We start from the raw sequence: 11,867 nt of genomic DNA on the forward strand, positions 1-11,867 counted from the left end.
CTGCCTCTCCTGGTACCAGCGCAGGAGTTAGTATAGGCCCACAAGGACCGCCAGGTACAGCCACATGGCTCCCAGGGGACAGACACACAGGGGTTGGTGTGAAGCAGAGGCTGGCTAGTGGTCAGGCAGGAGAAATTAAGAACATGCACAATGATAGTTGGCCGGTCAGCCTCCAGGCTCTCTGGCTCTCTGGATGGAGTTCCCGTACTGATTTAGATTTTCCTGTTCACCCTCTTCAGTGACTGTGACTGACTCTGACCCTGATACATGCTCTTGGTACATTTAACGCATTTCTAACAGATGTCATTGCATTTACAACACAGCCTCTTAAGGATGACAATAGTTTTCCCAACCACCTCTGTCTGATCCTCCCACTCCTCCCTGTTTCCCTCTGCCCAAATTTCAACCCCCGCCCTCACACCTCACACATTAGAACACTTACATTCCTGGTTTCATGATTCACAACTACCTTCTTCCCTTTTGACAATTCAAGTCTAGGGCCTGTGTCTTCTTAACCTATTGGAGATTCTTACAAGGGAATACACTTAGAATCCACAGACACCATGGCTTCAAACCCAGTTTTGCTGCCAACTAGCTGTGTGACTCTGGGCAGCTGGCTTAGCCTCTGAGCTGGTTCCCTCTTCTGGCTCAGCTCCAGAATTCCCTCCTGAAAATCTAAGCCCCTCAGCCTCTCTAGGATCAGGAGAAGGCAAAAGGGAATAAGTTCTCTCCTGATAAAAAAGTTCTCTGGACCCAAAAGGGGTTCAGAAGAGCAGTGGGGGGTGTTTGAGGCAAAGAGAGGGGACACGAAAGGAATGAGGGGACACAGGCAATGGTGAGACTTCTCCCAGATGCTGGGACGGGTGTTGGAAGGACTCAAACAAAACTGCTCCAACGGTTGTTCCCCTTTTATTTTGTGAAGATGCCCTGCTCACAGTCCTCAGTGTTTGGGTTCATTGCCTTCTGCTCTTCCTGTGTTCACACCCTGCCCTGCCCAGCACTACACCCAGAGTCCAGACTGCTCAGACACTGAGAAGAGACTGATGGAAAATGCTGACTTGAACAGGGACCGTGGAATGGGGTGTGCAGACCACCCATAAGCAGGGAGATGTAAACCACAATGACGGAAAGGAATTAGTTCAGTTTGTATGAGGGTGATGGTGGACAGAAGGAGGGAGCTGAGCCCTCAGGAGAATGAGGAAATGACCCAAGATTGGACCACAGAACAGCTGTGCAAGGAGGGGTTCACGGGGAGGTGGAGGATACCATCCAGTAACAGGGCTGGACCACGAGGGGTGTGGAGCTGGTGAGAGGGGCAGGTGCAGAGGGAGCCGGGGTCAGCGCCCTGGGCATCTCCTCACCATCCACGTTTATCACAGCTCCGACTGCCAAGTCAGGAAAACGATGGGCACTGGGTGGAAGGAGTTGCTATTTAGCGGCTCAGTCATGTCCAACTCTTTGCGAGCCCATGGACTGCAGCACATCAGGCTTCCCTGTCCTTCACCATTTCCCGGAGCTTGCTCAAATTCACGTCCATTGAGTCATTGATGCCATCCAACCATCTCATCCTCTGTTGTCCTCTTCTCCTCCTGCCTTCAATCTTTCCCAGCATCGGAGTCTTTTCCAAGGAGTCAGTTCTTCCCATCAGGTGGCCAAAATACTGGTGCTTCAGCTTCAGCATCAGTCCTACCAGTGTGTATTCAGGACTGAGTTCCTTTAGGATTGACTGGTTTGATTTCCTTTCTGTCCAAGGGACTCTCAAAAGTCTTCCCCAGCACCACAGTTTGAAGGCATCAGTTCTTCAGTGCTCAGCTTTTTTATTGTCCAGCTTTCACATCTGTGCATGACTATTGTAAAACCATAGCTCTGACCAGACGGACCTTTGTTGGCAAAGCAATTTGTCTGCTTTCAATACACTGTCTAGGTTTGTCATAGCTTTTCTTCCAAAGAGCAAGCATCTTTTAATTTCATGGCTGCAGTCACCATCTGCAGTGATTTTGGAGCCCAAGAAAATAAAGTTTCTGTCACTGGTTCCTTTGTTTCCCCACCTATTTGGCATGAAGTGATGGGACTGGATGCCGTGATCTTAGTTTTTTGAATGCTGAGTTTTAAGTCAGCTTTTTCACTCTCCTCTTTCACCCTCATCAGGAGGCCTTTCAATTCCTCTTTGCATTCTGCTATAGGGGCTGTGTCATCTGAGTGTCTGAAGTTACTGATATTTCTCCCAGCAATCTTGATTCCAGTTTGTGCTTCATCCAGCCCAGCATTTCGCATGATGCACTCTGCATAGAAGTTAAATAAGCAAGGTGACAATATACAGCCTTGATGTACTCCTTTCTCAATTTGGAACCAGTCTGTTGTTCCATGTCCAGTTCTAACTGTTACTTCTTGAACTACATACAGGTTTTTCAGAAGACAGGTAAGGTGGTCTGGTATTCCCATCTCTTTAAGAATTTTCCACAGTTTGTTTTGATCTAAACAGTCAAAGGCTTAAGCAGAGCCAATGAAGCGGAAGTAGATGATTTTCTGGAATTCTCAGGCTTTTTCTATGTTCCAGCCAATGTTGGCAATTTGATCTCTGGTTCCTTTGCCTTTTCTAAATCCAGCTTGTACATCTGGAAGTTCTCAGTTCGTATACTGTTGAAGCCTAGCTTGAAGGACTTTGAGCATTTTTATGCTAGTATGTGAAATGAGTGCAATTGCAGTAGATTGAACATTTTTTGACATTGCCTTTTTTGGGGATGGAATGAAAACTAACCTTTTCTAGTCCTGTGGCCACTGCTGAATTTTCCAAATTTTCTGGCAGACTGAATGCAGCACTCTCACAGCATCATCTTTCAGGATGTGAAAGAACTCAACTGGAATTCCATCACCTCCACCAGCTTTGTTTGTTGTGATGCTTCCTAAGACCCACTTGATTTCACACTCCAAGATGTCTGGTTCTAGGTGAGTGATCACATCATCATGGTTATCCAGGTCATTAAGATCTTTTTTGTATAGTTCTTCTCTGTATTCTTGCCACCTCTTCTTAATATCTTCTGCTTCTGTTAGGTCTTCCTGTCCTTTAGTGTGCCTATCTTTGGATGAAATATTCCCTTGGTATCTCTGATTTCCTTGAAGAGATCTCTAGTCTTTCCCTTTCTATTGTTTCCCTCCATTTCTTTGCACTGTTCACTGAAGAAGCCTTTCTTATCTCTCTCTCCTTGCTCTACTCTGGAACTCTGCATTCAGATGGGTATATCTTTCCTTTTCTCCTTTGCCTTTTTCTTCTCTTCTTTACTCAGGTATTTGTAAGGTGTCTTCAGACAACCATTTAGCCTTTTGGAATTTCTTTTTCTTGGGGATGGTTTTGATCACCACCTCTTATACAATATCATGAACCTCTGTCCATAGTTCTTCAGGCACTCTGTCTATCAGATCTAATCCCTTGAATTGATTTGTCTTTTCCACTGTATAATCGTAAGGGATTTGATTTAGGTCATACCTGAGGACAGCGTAGGGTAAGAGGTACAACAGCTTCCTTGTGACCCTACCGTGGATCTTCATTGCATGGGTTCCTGCCCCTGCACAAGTCTGTCAGACCAGACCTGATTCCTTCCCCAAGGAAGGCAGCCTGGAAGGAAGAGGAAAGGAGCTCAGTGGAGGGTCCAGGCTGAGAACGTGCACTGGTGTTCACTACACTTTCTATTAAAGCATCTGTTGTTCTGCACTGTCTGAACTGGGACCCTTGTGTCATGGTCCACACTGTCTGCCATGACAGCCATCTCAGTGCAGCCTTCACCACCCACCCCAGCCCCAGTGTAGGATCAGCAAGGAGGGTCATGGGATTTAACATCACAAGCTCTCTACCATCTGAAGAAGATTCCTAAGGGTGAGTCCCAAGGTGGTCCTGAACACATACCACTGAGGCAGAAAGTGAATCAATGATGTTTTATTTGATTTCAGTTGGTTTGGTATGTCTGACTTGGTGTGTGTGTATATGTAAATACAAATATGAAAATCTGGAGTTTTCAGATCAAGCATTAAATTCTAGGTCTGCATCTGAGTAGGGGACATGGAGTGACCTGAGGGCCTGACACTACAGCCTTGAAGGACTCAAAGACTCTTGAGGATCCTTCTGGTCATGCTGACTCCACAGCAGTCCCCTGTCTGACACCAAGCACTCAGAACAGGTTGGAGTTGCAGTGACATTTCAACCCTATCCTCTCGCTGCTCTCCTCCCCTAGTAATGCTATGGCCAACTCTCCTCTAGGAATATGCCCCTGACTGTGGACACAACTCCCACACATTTAGAAGCACCCTCTCCCTGCAGACCCTGGGGTCTCACCCACAGTTGAGGTAGAGTAGCTCCCTTGATTACTTACTTCATGGATACCCTCCCCACAGGGCTCCTGAAACCTATATACGTAGCAGTTAAGCACATGGAATGACTGCACAGTCAAATCATTTCAGTTCTAATTCTGCCTCCAAAACTGTGTGACTGTGGGCCCTCATGCAGGCAGTAATATGTTCAATCAAACTCCTTAGTCCTCAGACCCAACTAGACACCAAATAGATAAAAATATTCTTCCCAGTGAAAGACCTACACAGAGCAAGAGAGAGGGACTTGGAAGGAATGGTCTCTAAAACTCCAGAGAGAGGAAACCCCTGAAAAACACTGCCCTACAAGCACAGAAGCAGGAAGAGAGAGAGGACCCATCCATTCAGGCCATAACCTGATGGAGGCTGAAAAGGTCTCCATGCCATACTTGAACATGCAGCAGCTTCCAAAGGACACTGAACCATGATGCTGGAGACTGACTGCACGGCCCCTCACCTTCTGCACCAAGGGCAGTAGACTCAGGGTCACCTCCATCACTCGCAACAGGTCTCATCCAGTATCTTCATGAAGTATCAGCCACTCAGTTGTTGAGATGGGCATGGAGATGTCAGTGTTATTCAGCAGACTTCAGAGTCTTGGGAAGCATCAGGGGTGAGGGCAACCCTGTGCTGGGCCCAGGAGAGAGGACTCAGCCGTGGTGCCAGGTCATCTTCCAACACGGGGAGAACTTTAGGAGAGAAGCTGCAGGGGGAGCGGCTAGAGCAGAGACCTCTGTTCTCCTGAGGATTTGGGGAGAGCGGACCCTGTGTGCAGCGGGAGGACAGGAGGCGTGCCTCCCTCCTGACTCTGTCTTTACGGCCCAGCCCACTGCCTGCTGACAAAGGGCAAGAACCCCAAATAGGGTGGAAGTGGGGAATGAAGACAAAGAAATCAAGCAGGTCCATGATCTGGACATTGGAGGGTAAAGTTTTGGGTTTTCACAGTTCATGTTGTCTTTGCAGACATGATAAATATTCCCCTACATTTTCAGATTTTCTGATACTTTTAGGACTGAGTGCTCAACAGCTAGCATGAGAAGAATGAAAAACATAAAAAGACAATGAGAAAGGGAGGGGAAGAGAGAGAAAAAAGAATCAGTAGATTAAAGACAAAATATAAAGATGACTATATCTGGGTGCAGATTGGGTGAAACAGACCTGAAATCCCAGGTTTGGCAGAACTTGTTGACAGACTTGGTAGTTCAGGCATGGGCTTGGGCTTGAAACCCTAGCACTTCAATACTAAACAATGTGTCTGCAGCAATCTGGAGAATTTCAAGGGGGATTTTTGGAGGGATGGGACAAGGCTGCCTCTATTTACCCCTTGACACCCAGGGCAGATAGCCTACCCCTTACCCCAGAAAACTCCACTTTCTCCTCCCACTCACACTGGAGGCCACCCTGGCTTCATCTCCTTGGTGCAAATTCACCCTGCTTAAAGGAAACCTCTGTAAGAATCCAAGACACAATCCCAAGGTTTTAAAGTAAATCTTTAGGCTCAGAGGGTAAAGCATCTGCCTGTGATGCGGGAGACCCAGGTTTGATCCCTGGGTCGGGTAGATCCCCTGGAGAAGGAAATGGCAATCCACTCCACTATTCTTGCCTGGAAAATCTCATGGACAGAGGAGCCTGGTGGGCTATAGTCCACAGGGTCGCAAAGAGTCGGACACGACTGAGTGACTACATGCTACTGTTAGCAAGCCTAGGCCTCAGGGCAGTGGCAGCAGGCTTTCATTCAAGGTTGCTGGGGTAAGGGAACCAGAAGTTCCACACAGAGAGCTGAGTCCCTCCTCTGCTCAGCAACATGCCTGACTTGTGGGATGAATACGGTCCAACCATTTGTTATAAATAAATGATCAAGGGCTTCCCAGCTGTTTCCGTGGTTAAGAATCTGCCTTACAGTGCAGGGGACACCAGTTAGACCCCTCCTCCGGGAAGATCCCACACGCCATTGGGCAAATAAGCCCGTGTGCCACAATTACCAAGCCTGTACTCTAGAGCCCACAAGCTCTAGCTACAAGCCCGTGCACCATAAAAGCAATGATCTGAAACAAGAGAAGCCCACACACCTCGAATAGAGAATAGCCTCTGCTCTCCACAAGTAAAGAAAGACCCATCGCAGCCAACAATAAATAAACAAACAACATATCTTTTTTTTAAAAAAGATACAATCAAACATACATGGTTATAGTGTAAGGACTTGGGTAGAAAGTTTACGAGATATCGGTTACGTTCAATATGGTGATTAAAAGGTAGGAAATATGTCTCAAACCATGAAGCATTTTTTAATAAGTAATGCTATTTTAATGTGTAGCATTTTCTCAGTGGTAATTTATGAGGTTTTTGAAGAAATTTTTATTATGTTCTAAATCTATATATTTTAATATAGTAGAAAGAAAAGGATAAATATCTGTAAAATATAAGACCATGTACCCCCAAAATATTAACAACACTTATCTGAGTGGTGAGATTTTGAGAGTGTTTGGTTTGAATCCCTCATGTCTCTCAGTTTCCACAATGATTATGCTTTACATTTATACTTAGAAGAAAAAAACTAAAGTTCTCTCTATCCCCTGCCAAACATCAGCGGATTTGTAGTAAAAAAATAAAATAAAAATAAAAAGTAGTAGAGGCTTCCAGTTCAAGATGGCAGAGTACAAGGACGTGTACTCATGTCCTCCAACGAGAACATTAAAATCACAACCAAGTGCTGAATAACCATCCACAGGAGGATGCTGAAACCCACCAAAAAAAGATACCCCAGGTCCAAAGACAAAGAAGAAGCCAGTGACACCAGAGGAGGGACGCAGTCACGATAAAATTAAATCCCATAACCGCCTGGTGGATGACCCACAAATGGGAGAACAAAAAATACCAAAGAAGTTCTCCCAGTGTTGTGAAGGTTTTGAGCCCCACATCAGGCTTCCCAGCCTGGGGATCTGACAAAGGAACTGGGAATGCCCAGGGAACCTGACCTTGAAGACCATCAGGATTTGATTACAGGACTTACACAGAACTGGGGGAAAGACAGACTCCAGTCGTGGAGGGCACAAGCAAAATCTCACGTGCACCAAGACCCAGAGGAAAGGAGAAGTGACCCCATAGGAGACTGAAGCAAACCTATCTGATGATGTTGGAGGGTCTCCTATGGAGGCTTGGGTTGGCTGCTGCTGCTGAGTTGCTTCAGTCGTGTCTGACTCTGTGTGACCCCATAGACAGCAGCCTACCAGGCTCCCGTCCCTGGGATTCTCCAAGCAAGAACACTGGAGTGGGTTGCCATTTCCTTCTCCAATGCATGAAAGTGAAAAGTGAAAGTGAAGTCACTCAGTCGTGTCCAACTCTGTGTGACCCCATAGATGGCAGCCCACCAAGTTCCTCCATCCATAGGATTTTCCAGGCAAGAGCACTGGAGTGGGGTGCCATTGGAGGCTTGGGTTGGCAGGGGCTCACTAAAGGGATGGGGGCACAGGCAGCAGCAGTCCTGGAAAGTCCCCCTTGGCATAAGCCCTCTTGGAGGTCACCATTAACCCGGCCATAGAGCTTGTAGGCCCCAGGGCTGGGTTGCCTCAGGCCAAACAACAAACAGGGAGGGAGCACAACCCCATCCATCACCCATCAGCAGATAATTGGATTAAAGCTTTACTGAGAAAGGAAAAATTGACCCAGTCTCTCCCATCAGGAAGCTTACACAACAAGTCTCTTAGCATCCTCCATCAGAGAGCAGACAGAAGAAGCAAGAAGAACCACAATCCCACAGGGAGTAGAGCAAAAACCACATTACAGAAAGTAATCTGGAAGAAAACAGCAGAAAGTTGTGTTCCAGATGAGATGACAAAATAAAACCCCAAGAAAACAATTAAATAAGTGGAGATTAGGCAACCTTCCAGAAAAAGAATTCAGAATAATGATAGTGAAGATGATCCAGGATCTTAGGAAAACAATGGAGAAGATGCAAGAAATGTTTACCAAGCATCTAGAAGGGCTAAAAAGCAAACAAACAGAGATAATAATACACTAGAAGGAATCAGTAGCAGAATAACTGAAGCAAAAGAATGGATAAATGACCTGAAGGACAAAATGGTGGAAGTCACTGCTGCAGAACAAAATATTAAAAAACAAACAAACAAATGAAAACAGCCTATGAGACCTCCGGGACAACATTAAACACATCAACATTTGCATTACAGGGGTCCGGGAAGGAGAAGAGAGAAGGAAAGGACCTGCGAAAGTATTTGAAGAAATAATAGCTGAAAGCTTCCCTCACGTGGGAAAAGAAATATCAACCAAGTCCAGGAAGCACAGAGAATCAGGATAAACCCAAAGAGGAACACACCAAGACACAGAGTAATCAAACTGACAAGAATTAAAGACAAAGATGAAATATTAAAAGCAATAAGGGAAAAATGACAAATAACATACAGGGGAACTCCTATCAAGTTATCAGCTGATTTCTCAACAGAAATGCTTCAAGGCAGAAAGGAATGGCACGATATATTTGAAGTGATGAAAGGGAAGAAACTACAACCAAGAATACTCTACCCAGGAGACTCTCCTTCAGATTTGATGGAGAAATCAAAAGCTTTCCAAACAAGCAAAAGTTAACAGAACTTTGCACCACCAAACCAGCTGTATGACAAATGCTAAAGGAACATCTCTAGGCAGGAAGCATAAGAGAAGGAAAAGACCTAACAGGAAATAAACCCAAAGAATTAAGAAAATGGGAGCATAGATATCAATAATTGGGCTTCCCTGGTGGCTTAGACAGTAAAGAATCTGCCTGCAATGTGGGAGACCTGGGCTCAGTCCCTGGGTTGGGAAGATCCCCTGGAGGAGGGCATGGCAACCCACTCCAGTATTCTTGCCTGAGGAATACCCATGGACAGGGGAGCCTGGTGGGGTACAGTCCATGGGGTCGCAAAGAGTCAGACATGGCTGAGCAACTAAGCACAGCACAGCACATCAATAATTACCTTAAATGTAAATGGATTAAATGCCCCAACCAAAAGACATAGACTGGCTGGATGGATGAAAACATGTGCTTGTATACACTTCCACTTATCACATCACTGTGCTTGACTCCCCAAATTGTATATAATTAATTTATATTGCTAGGCTAATCACGTTCCCATTATACCTTGCAATTGTAATTATCTTTTATTTTAATCTGGCTATTGATTGTGAAAAGTGATAAACATCTTTTACTATTTTGACTGTGTAACTATTACTCAATACGGTTGTATCATGATTGGTCAACAGAAAAATAATAGATTCTGTATCCTCAAAACTACCATTTAATAGAAAAACCCATAAACACTTTAAAATCCAGATGCATATCAGAATTATCTTAGAGGTCTTTGAAAAATACAAATGCCCAGGTATTGCTTTTTTTCCTCCAAATCTCCAGATATATTTCTGATGAACAGCTCTGTTTAAAACCAGCTGGATTAGATGATGATCTTTTACTTTTATCTAGTTTGTTTCATTTTTTCTATTTCATATTCAGTGCTCCCATCTCACTTAGTTTATGTTTTTCAATTTTTCCATCTCTTCTTTCTTTTTTTGATGTTCTTTCTCAAGCTTTTATCAAGAGTAGTAGAAAACCTTTTGTATACATATATGTCAGTCAGTTCAGTTCAGTTCAGTCACTCAGTCGTGCCCAACTCTGCCACCCCAGGACTGCAGCACATCAGGCTTCCCTGTCCATCACCAGCTTCTGGACCTTCTTCACACTAATGTGCATTGAGTCAGTGATGCCATCCAACCATCTCATCCTCTGTTGTCCCCTTCTCCTCCTGCCTTCAATCTTTCCCAGCATCAGGGTCTTTTCCAAGGATTCAGTTCTTCGCCTCAAGTGTTGGAGTTTCAGCTTCAGCTTCAGTCCTTCCAATGAGTATTCAGGACTGATTTCCTTTAGGATTGACTGGTTGGATCTCCTTGCAGTCCAGGGGACTCTCAAGAGTCTTCTCCAACACCACAGTTCAAAAGCATCAATTCTTCAGCGCTCAGCTCTCCTATAGTCCAACTCTCATGTCCATATATGACTACTGGAAAAATCACAGCTTTGACTAGACAGATCTTTGTGGGTAAATTAATGTCTCTGCTTTTTAATATGCTGTCTAGGTTGGTCATAGCTTTTCTCCAAAGGAGCAAGCATCTTTTAATTTCATGGCTGCAGTCACCATCTGCAGTGATTTTGGAGCCCAAAAAAATAAAGTCTCTCACTGTTTCCATCGTTTCCCCGTCTATTTGCCATGAAGTGATGGGACCAGATGCCATGACCTTCATTTTTTGAATGCTGAGTTTTAAGCCAGCTTTTTTCACTCTCCTCTTCCACTTTCATCAAGAGGCTCTATACTTCTTTGCTTTCTGCCATAAAACTCATGAATTTTACCTAACTAAAAAATCTGTGACATTTTGATTCCACTTGTACGACTTAGTATGAATAGAATGCTAATTTTTAATTTAAAAAATGAGATATACAACAAGCACCAAAGGTTTACTGAATAGCACAGGGAACTATAGTTAATATCTTGTAATACTCTATAATGGAAAATGATTTCAAAAATAATATGTGTGTATGTGTACAACTGAATCACATTGTGTGTATTTGAAAATTTTTAAGTCAACTATACTTCAATTAAAAAAAATATATATATATATATATTTTTTTTTTTTTTTTTAAGCACAGAGAATAGAAGGAAAACAGAAACCAAAGAGAGAAGGAAAATAACTCCATGGTAGTTAACTGAGTTTCTTTAGACAAGTCCTGAGAACTCAATATCGTCATTTGAAAGTGAATGACATTTATACCCAAGTGGAATGTCTATGGGTCACGAGTAAGAACACAATCAAGAGCTAAGAACACAGCGCAGCTCCTGTGCTGCCCTCTGACCCCCTTGCAGACTTTGAGCCAGAGCCCCCACCTCCACCCCTCCTCTAGAAAGTTCACCCTGATCACCCTGCTCATTCAGTAGCAAGAAACCCAGACTTTCTGTTGAGAGAAGAGGGGACACCAGACAGGTAGTCTGCAAGGACACAGTCTCATCAGGGAAATCTCTCCTCTAAACTGCAAACCTTCAAGGTCAGGAGGTAGGGGTGAGGGATGGAAGAGGCTCATCTGATCAGCTGGGTGAGGTGAAGAAGGCAGGTGGGACTTCACATCTAGGAAAACACCTTGGACTCTTCCCCAGGGTCCTGACAATGGGTCTCCTCTCACACAGAGAGAAGAAGTAAACAAGAAATGTAGGTGGTACCTCTGTCCCCCACATGCTCCTTCACCCACTCGGTGGCCGCAGCAATGCTCTCTGTCTTGGTGACGTCCAGGATCACCGTCTGCAGCCTGTCTGACGTCTGGTTCCTCAGCTGCTCCGCCCCTCGCTCCGTCAGACACGCAGCCAGGACCCTCAAGCCTCGCAGGTCCAGCTGCCTGGCCAGCTGGTTCCCGAAGCCCGAGTCACAGCTCGTGATGAAGACGAACTTGTCCCGGAGGTGGCTCACCACCTTCCTCT

At 44.9% G+C, this 11,867-nt stretch overlaps 1 pseudogene; it reads right to left on the minus strand.

Moving 5' to 3' along the window:
- Positions 1–1,245: 1,245 nt before the first annotated feature.
- Positions 1,246–11,867, minus strand: part of LOC120858060 — a 15,796-nt pseudogene continuing 5,174 nt past the window's right edge.

This window comes from Oryx dammah, unplaced genomic scaffold (genome assembly GCF_014754425.2).
Source record: "Oryx dammah isolate SB20612 unplaced genomic scaffold, SCBI_Odam_1.1 HiC_scaffold_29, whole genome shotgun sequence".
NCBI lineage: Eukaryota > Metazoa > Chordata > Mammalia > Artiodactyla > Bovidae > Oryx > Oryx dammah.